The following is a 9,727-nucleotide window of genomic DNA, read 5'->3' on the forward strand; positions in this document are numbered from 1 at the left end:
TGTTTTAAGAGGATTTGAGACTTGAAAGCCAATCTAAAATTAAAGTTAATAAAATGCATAAAATATTTTTTAAAGCAAAACTGAAAAACTTTGGAAATTAAAATTGGCAGTAGCTACCATGTGAAAGCGTGTCTACAAATATATAGAAAGTAGGAGTACAGATTACAGATACGAGCACAACTAGGTAAGTATTTCTTCTCCTTAAAAATGAAAGTATATTCTAATTACATCCTGTGGTGACAGACAACTTTTCCTAGGAGAAGATTGCATGCGTTTGTGATAAATTCAAATTAGACTTTTGCTGATTAAAATAAACATTTTCATTTTGCCTTCAAACTGGTCTTTAACCCAGGAATCAGTAGCATGAAACATGATTACCTAGAAATACTAAAGGAATAAAACTTAAGAATGATCTGAGACCTCTAAAACTAGTTCTTTCCTATTAGCTAGTCTTGAAACAGACTACGAATACAACATTTTATATAGTATTATGAGAAGACTGAAGTTTAGACCTTAAAATTCAAATGTTTTTTAAAAACCATTTTGGTAGACTAAGCTAAAGTTGATCCTTATTCACAAATTCCGTATTTGCAAATTCACCTGCTCATTGAAATTTAATTGTAACCCAATCACAATACTCTTGGCACTTTTGAAGTCAGCCATGGATGTGTGGAAAGCAGTGAAAAATTTGAGTGCCCCAATGCACACATTCCCAGCCAAGGTCAAAGTGACATTCTGCCTTGCTTCAGCTCATGCTGTGAACAAGCATCCTTTTCACAGTCGATATAATGCCACATATTTTGCATTTTGGGGCTTTTTGTTGATGATTTCACTCAAGAATGGCTCTCAAGCGTAGTACTAAAGTGCTGTCTAGTGTTCCTAGTAAGTGCAAGAAAGCTGCGATGTGCCTTCTGGGAAAAAATTCGTTTTAGGTAAGTTTTGTTCAGGCTTGAGTTACAGTGCTGTTGGCCATGAGCTCATTGTTAGTAATATATTTTAAATAAGCAATGTATTTTAAATAAGGTGTCTTTAAACAGAAACACAAAGCAAGGTTATGTACTGATAAGTTAGCAAAAATTTGACCAGAGGCTTCCAGGATTCTAACCCTGTGTATCCCCTAAAAGCAATAGTTTTGTGTTCACCAGTTAAGTGCTTGCAGTGACTTTATAGCACATAACAACTGTGAGTAATGAGGATTGACTGTAATTTAACATTTTTATTGAGACATATTTCATATTTAAAATTCATCTACTTAGAGTATGCAATTCACTGGCTTTTTAGTATATTTACAAAATTATCCAGCCATCACTACAATCTAATTTAGAAGATTTTCATCACTCCAAAAAAGAAATCCTGTACCCGTCTGCAGTCAATCCCACACCCAAACAACCTCAGTCCTAGACACCTACCCAGGTTGTCTCTGGATTTCTCTATGAATTTGCCTATTCTGGACATTGCTTATAAACAGAATCACAGTATGTGCCTTTTGTATCTGATTTCTTTCATCTAGTATGTCTTCAAGATTCATTCATATTACAGCATGTATCAGTCCTTCAGTTCTTTTTGTGGCTGCATAATAGTTCTTTATATGAATATACCATATTTTATCCATTATTTGGTAGACCTGGGTTTCCACTTTGTGGTAATTATGAATAACACAGCTCTATACACTGACGTATCACTGTTTGTGTGGAGATGTTTTCATTTTTCTTAGATACATAACCTGGGAGTAGGGTAATATGCTGTCAATGTTTACCTTTTGAGGAACTGCCAAACTCTTCTAAAGTGGCTACACCATTTTATATTCCCATCAGCAATGTACAAGAGTTCTAATTATTGCACATCTATAGTCTTCATCTCTCATTGGGGGTACTCATTTTACACCCTTATCATCTGGGGACATTAAGATGTGTTAAGCACTATGCCCTCCACTAAAAGTGAATTAAACACTGAAATTCTTTTAATTCTTTAGATCTCTCTCAATTTTTCCTGCCTCTTGTGCCTTCTCTCACTTTACTGGATTTTAGCTTATTTTTCTCTTCCCCAGTTGCAGTCATGAAAAAAACTTAACTGTTCCCATATCTATTAGAAGTCACATTCTAGTGTGAGAGGCAACCATTAAATAAAGGTACAAATATATCATTGCAATCATGGTACAAAGAATGAAGAAAAAAGTTACTTAGAATTACAGAGGAGACTAGCGAGTAGTTCAGAGACCTCTGGAGGATGTGATATTTAAACCAAGGCCTGAAATATAAATGGAAGCTATTTAAGAAAAGAATACTTTGAAATGCCTTACAGTTAGAGGGAAGAGTATGGGCCAAGACCCAGACTTTGTAGGAAGTCAGGCACTTCCACACACCTGCAAGAAGTCAGAAAGTCTGGAAACTCATGATTCTGAGAGGAGGATAATAGGAAGGGAGGTTGGGAAGGTAGGCAAGGAGGGTCTGTGCTGTCTTATGACTGGTTGCGCTCTGAGTTGCTTTTAGAATAAAACCAGAAAAGGAAAAACATCTCAATTGGGAGTGACAAAATCTGGTAAGATCAACTCTCATGGGCACACTCAGAAAATATGTCTAGGTAAACACTTCAGTGCTTTACCTACTGCACTAATAGCCTCTTTAGGAGCATCTCGAGTATAATTTACACTTGAAAATCACTCATCAACTTGCTTTGAGAACAACAAAGACAACCCTAAGCTAAAATGTTAAGTTTTATGAGATTTCAGTGTTTTATTTGTATCTATACTCAAGGATCTTTAGACTATTCACTAGTTACACAGACTCATAGGGGGTCCTATTAGTCCACAGCACACCCAGCATTCTACCTTGCCCCTCTAAATTGAGCATTAAAGTCAATTCTAGCTCCAAGGAAAGAACACGGAGCTCCAGCCTTGAAACTATGTGACTCTGTATCTACAGCAGTCTTTCTGTCACCACCTCCACTGTAACTAGTACCAGAGGTCTTGTGCCCCGTTTCACCTACATTCAAGCTTTTGACCCATGTCTGTGGCTCCTGTTTCACCTGATCTCCCACATCATAAATACCTATATGACTCAACAAGACTGTTTTAGCTGCCATTCCAAATTCTGAAATCTATTCTCCTGGCCTGAAGTGTGTTTCCATTTCTTCCTTCCTGGCTTGAACATCTGGACCTATAGCCCAGACTCTGATCTGATCTCAGTGTTTCCTGCCTAACCTAGTCCTATGAACAATGACTAATTCATCTACTTTAAACTCATATCTCTTCATTGTAGCCTAACAATACAAGACTCTTCCGTTTCTCCCCATATAGAGTGAAATCTTTATCCAGCTATACCCCTTCCCTATCCACTCAGAATCAGCTCGATCTTATCCCAAAGCTCAGCCCAGATCCCAGCCAAGCTCTTTTGGTCTAGTTTCCATTGCTGCATTACAAATCATCCCAAAACTCAATGGTTTAAATATTTGTATATCTGTGTATAAACAAATAGAGAAGGGAAAAGATTCCATTGATTCTGTTTCCCTAGAGAAGTCTAATATACCTCTTGCAATTCTCTGTGCATTAATGATTAACTTTCACTTAGAAAGATTTGCAAGGAAAGGGTCAACATAAGTCTAGAGTATACAGGCTCTTTAGAATCCTCCTGCAATGCAGGAAACTCGGGTTCGATCCTGGGTCAAGAAAATCCCCTGGAGGAGGGCATAGCAACCCATTCCAGTATTCTAGCAGGAAAATCCCGTGGCGAGAGAAGCCTGAAAGGCTACGGTCTGGACACAACTGAAGCGATTAAGCGCTTACAACCTATGTTCAGAGATTGTCAGACTGACAGTGTTTCAGTTTTAACAGAATTTTGACAGGCTCCTCTTCATAGCCACCTAGCCAAAGCGCCTTCGTCAAAGTGGTGGTGTTTTCCTCATTAGCAGTAACACATGAGATTGTGTTTATGTTTGACTGTATACAGGATATACCATCAAAGCTGATTAAATGAATCATTTAACACTGTTTACAGGAAAAGTCTTCACAGATGTCAGAAAGAAGAAAGTCGTCTTTTGAGTGTAAACAGTGATGTCAGTTGGTACAGAAGTTTCTGAAAGGCAAAACAATAGTGGGAAAAATATGTTTGTAACTGACGTGCAAACAGAAGGGGGAAAGTTAGGGAGTAGTACATTAGCCTGCTCTGGAAGAAATGCTTCTTGTCAAATCAGTGTAATCTTTCTCCACTGAGTTACTTGCCTGTTAGGACAGGGATGGGTATAATCTGTCCTCAGTGTAGCCAGGCATTTTATCCTAACTTTACAGAGTTATTTGTAAACTAGGAGAAATATCATCTAATACCTCCCTTTTTTTTTAAAGTGGGTGCATTTGAGAATGAGAAGGTATTGTTTCTGAATTATTTTCAATAGCTCAGTATCAATGTAGAGCAAAGCAAGTGGCATCTTCAAGTTTCCATTATGTATAACTTACTAGAATCACAGTACTTTTTCAGTGAGAAGCCAAGAAGGGGAAAATCAACACCTGGGGATCCTCTTACTCCCTGTCATTTTTTCCCATCGGAGTCTGACTTTTGTTTCCCCTTCATGTGGTCTCTTGGAATAAATGATACATTTGCTTCAGACTCACGTTCCCTGATGCCAGCTCTCTATGAAGGTAGCCCCTCTGCCCTCTCTTTTGAGTATTTTTGCCTCACGTGATTTTTCATGATCACTGGGGCACACCAGTCCATTCTAAAGGAGATCAGTCCTGAATGTTTCCACTAGTCATGTATGGATGTGAGAGTTGTACTATAAAGAAAGCTGAGCTCCAAAGAATTGATGCTTTTGAACTGTGGTGTTGGAGAAGACTTGCGAGTCCCTTGGACTGCAAGGAGATCCAACCAGTCCATCCTAAAGGAGACCAGTCCTGGGTGTTCACTGGAAGGACTGATGCTGAGGCTGAAACTCCAATACTTTGGCCACCTCATGAGAAGAGTTGACTCATTGGAAAAGACCCTGATGCTGGGAGGGATTGGGGGCAGGAGGAAAAGGGGAGGACAGATGGCTGGATGGCATCACCGACTCGATAGACGTGAGTTTGACTGAACTCTGGGAGATGATGATGGACAGGGAGGCCTGGCTTGCTGCGATTCATGGGGTCGCAAAGAGTTGGACACAACTGAGCGACCGAACAGAACTGAACTGGGGCACGTTAGAGAACTTTGCCTCTTCTGGGTCCTCATTGCATTCTGAGGCACTGAGGGTTAGGATTTCATCATATTTCGTCATAATTGGAAGTCTCAATTCAGCCCATAACACTGCCTGAAACTAAATTTCAGGGTGATGAGGGAAGAAGTGAGCTGAAGAAAAATTGGGAGGTGGAACATAGAGACAGTTAACTGGAGAAATTTGAATGAGAGAGGAAGAAGCTAGATTGGATTTGAGAGTTGAAGGATAAGTTGTTTTTTTGTTGTTGTTGTTTTTGCCTGAGAGAAACTTGAGTGTGTTATAAACAGAGGGGAAAATGCCAGGGAAGAAGTGAAATGAAGAGAGGCAATGTGTAGAGAGACATGCCTTTGAACAGAAGGGAGAGCCTGGAGGACAAGCAATGAGGATGGCATACAAGGCAAGGGCTTACACGGTAGGAGCACAGGATGGCGGTCCAGGGACCTCCGCTTCCAGTGACGCTGGGGCCCAGGCCAATCATCAGCACTGTAGAGAGCAGACGGAGTGAGCAACAGACTCGTAAAGAAGGTTTGGAGTAGTTGCTGAGGAAGGCAGAAGAGGAAATAGGAGATCTAGAGTGGCACTGGTTGTACCTGGAATCTAGCCCTGCCTCTTCACTAACCTACTATGTGAGTTTGGCTCAGTTATCTAATTTTTTTTTCATGTTATTCTCATCTGTGAAACAGTTAATAATAGCCACTGTGAATATTCTACATTATTATGAGGATTAAATCAGAAAGAGGTTAAACTTTCAGTGACACTATTAGTAGCATTCTGGTTCTCACATTACCCAGCACTGGCACCCTGGTTTAGCAAACTGGTTCTAACTTCTCATTTTCTTATTCAAGCTTCATCTGGGCCATTTGTCAAAGATTCATTTGTCTGACTGCATAGATTTGTTGATGGTATCCCCATTTCCCATTCAAATGTTAAGCCAGGAGGTATTCCCTTGCCCATTTAGTCTTAATCATTCCCAGAACATCCCAAATAAAGTCTGTTTTTTCTCAAAGAAAATAAAACACACGCATACCAAGACATTCTCAAAATAGGCACTAAACAGACGTATTTCTGCCAAGAATAATTTCTGCTCTACTCAAAACTGGTTTACAGGATTGTAAATTGAGATCAGCCTTTGCGTCTTACTCTATAGGGGCAATGAGTCAGGATTTCCTGAAATTAAGCAATCATGTAAAATGCATTAGTGGCTTCTACAAGACCTTAGGTGCTTCCTTGTGCCAAGAAGTTAACCTGTTTAATTCTTGGCATCTCTTTCATTTCCCCCAATGACTTAGTTAAGATCCTTCCATCAGTCGCAGAGTCAGTGTGACAATGTAGCCAAGATGCAATGAAATTTTGTTTTCTAGAAACATAAGTCTGGTGATGACTGCTGTGTATCAATGAGAAGGCTGGATTCTTCTAAGTCTGAATAATTATTTTTTTTTGTCAAAACTACACTGGCCTCTAGTCCGAGTTCCATTCCTTGCATTGCTTAATCCAATCATAATCTAATTTTGCCCCACTTCAAACAGTAATCTAATTGCTAATCCTTTGTTCTCATTCTATTAATGTTTGAATTTTCTGTACTGATTTCACTTCTGTCTTAGAATACCGTTTGCTTTCAACACACCACTTTTTCTTAGTTCTCTTCTATCCTTCATTAGTTACTTCTCTGCCTATCCCACAAATAATTGCAAGTTGTCCCTCACGGCCCCTTCTCTCTGCCCAGTGTTAGAAATTTAAATGGCATTAGGGGCCAGGCTAAGCAGGTAATACCAAGGTCAGATACAATTAACAGGGAGTGATAAGAACTCAGGCAAAGAGAAAAGGCATATTCCATATAAAACCACCCACAGCTGAAAAAATTTTAAACAACCATCTTGGCCAAAAACCTTTCCATGGACTAGACTGAACAGCTGTTTTATGACAGCTGTTCTCAGAACCGAGGTCTTCCTGTCCAAGACTCCGAGGATAGTACCCATTTACAGGGTGTTTTGTGTATCTCTTAACCCCTATATCAGAGAAGGCGATAGCCCCCACTCCAGTACTCTTGCCTGGGAAATCCCATGGACGGAGGAGCCTGGTAGGCTGCAGTCCATGGGGTCGAGAAGAGTCGGACACAACTGAGTGACTTCACTTTCACTTTTTACTTTCATGCATTGGAGAAGGAAATGGCAACCCACTCCAGTGTTCTTGCCTGGAGAATCCCAGGGATGGGACAGCCTGGTGGGCTGCCATCTATGGGGTCGCACAGAGTCGGACACCACTGAAGCAACTTTGCAGCAGCAGCAGTAACCCTTATATAACAAAACAACGGTCATTCCTGACTTTGAGTTCAGGGATCTTGTATAAGTCACCCAAATCTGATTTGTTTTCTCTTTTTTTAAGAAGTTATTGCATTTTCTATTGATTACACATCATAATGGATGATACACAAGCTTCATTCCTATAACTTTATCTGGTACCATAGTTCAGTTTAGATATATTGCATAGGATGTGCCAACAATCATTAATATTCAAAAAAAAAACAAAAAACATGACTTTGCATGGGTGACTGTCTTAATGGTGAACTCCAGGTCACAACACAGTAACTGTCAGTTCAACAACACCAGGGTTCTGAAGACAACAGCTTCTCCACCAAAGCAGTTTGTAAATTTCAAATGGAACCTGGCATCACCCTGAAGGAATTCTTACCTCACACTGTTGGGGTAGTTTACCAAAATGGCTTCAGAGTAAACTAATTTTACACAGCACATTAAAAAAAAAAAAGACATTTATTCTGCGTCATGATCAGACTATTACATTTAGAAATCAACAGCATGGGTGCAAAAAAAAAAAATCTACATTAAAACCCTTTGTTGGAATGGTTTATACTTTCCACAGAACAGAAACTAAAATAACCTGTTATACAATTAGTCACAAGTACAGTCCTCGATTTTTTTGCCCATACACATGAGTGTTGTCTAAAACATGTCTTCTTTGTAGCAGCTAGGCCCTGCCGCCACTGTGCTTGGCTGAGTTCACAAATCTGTTGTAACCTGTAGCTTCCCTATCACTTCTCTGGCTCTCCTCTCCTGCTAAGCTTTGCTTCCTGGCAGTAATTAAAACCTTCTGCCACTGCCATAGCTCCTGCTGCTGCTGGAACTACCATAGCCACCTTGGTTTTGTGGTTTAGCAAAGCATTGACCTCCACCACCATAGGGGCCAGGACTTCTGCCTCCAACGTGTCCTCCTTTCATGGGTCCAAAATTTGAAGCTTGACTGTTGTAACTGCCAAAATCACTGTAGCTTCCACCACCTCCAAAACTGCTTCCATCATTACCAAATCCATTATAACCATCCCCACTGCCACCATATCCGCCACCACCACGGCTGCCGCCAAAGCCACCTCGACCGCGGACGTTTCCTCCACGACCCAAGTTGTCGCTCCCACCCAAACCACCTCCGCGACCGCCACCCGAGTCTTCAGAGCCACGTCGACCCCTCTGGCTGGCTGAAGCGGTAGCCTTCTCTGGCCTAGACAGGGCCGTTCTCACTCCCCAGCTGTGGCCGCTGGCAGTGCGGTGTTTCTGAGTGACAGCCTTGCCCACGCAGTCGCGGTCATCGAAGAGCGCGGCAGCACAGCCTCTCTTTTTGCCGCGGCCTCGGTCAGGCGTGGTTTCAGTCACTTCAGTTTCCCCTACGCCTCAAAATAATCTCTCAGGGGATGCTCTTCAGCGTCTTCTTTAATGCCACCAACAAAAACCTCTCTCACAGGTGAGTGGGCACCAGGTCTTTGAAAATGCTCTCTCGAGACGGCCCTCGGGGTCCACAGCTCTTCCGTCCACCCCGCGGGGCCTTCCTTTCTCCTCCACCGAGGCGTGTGGGACAAGCCCGACGCCTCTGGGGTGCTTGGCGTTTGGATCGCTCCTTACCACACAGCCTGTGAGCGCTCCCCATTGTGAGCAATGGCTCCTCAGACCCTCATCAGTTGTTTCAAAGCTCCGTCCTCTGATGAAGAGCTCCCGCAGCTGTTCAGGCTCTTCGGGAGACTCTGAGTCAGACATGAAAGCAGTGGAGGGGGCTGGGGGGACGTCAGCGATGCCTTCTCGGCGGCGCACACAGGCCGAAAGCCTGATTTAGTTTTAATCTGTAAAACAAAATTCCTCAGAGGCTCACTCAAATCTCTTAATATGAGGCAAACATTTTGCTAAGTGACGATGACATCATTTACTTTAAGTTTTCCAAAGGGCCCTCTTCTATTTCTCTATCTTAGAATTGTCACCTCCACAGCACAGAAGTGTTCTCTCCCACCTGTGTCATCCACCCAGGGTTTATACCATCACGTGACCCTTGTGCAGAACTCAGGAGGGAATAGCATAGTCCAGCTTAAAGGAAGCCCTCACCTTCTCTAGCCAGAGGTCTTTGTTTTTTACGCTCTGCCTGTACGGTTTGGAAAACTCTATTCTCTTGGACTTAGCATCACAAATAGTTATTTCTTTAACATTCTTTCTCACTGAAGTTAAATTTTCTATGAGAAAACTTGTTTTAAAGAAGAATCTGAATTAGA

The 9,727-nt window shown here is 41.6% G+C and overlaps 1 pseudogene; it reads right to left on the minus strand.

The window, feature by feature from the left end:
- Positions 1–8,121: 8,121 nt before the first annotated feature.
- LOC120856908 lies at positions 8,122–9,235 on the minus strand (annotated as a pseudogene).
- Positions 9,236–9,727: the final 492 nt, after the last annotated feature.

Source organism: Oryx dammah, unplaced genomic scaffold (genome assembly GCF_014754425.2).
Source record: "Oryx dammah isolate SB20612 unplaced genomic scaffold, SCBI_Odam_1.1 HiC_scaffold_28, whole genome shotgun sequence".
Taxonomy (NCBI): Eukaryota; Metazoa; Chordata; class Mammalia; order Artiodactyla; family Bovidae; genus Oryx; species Oryx dammah.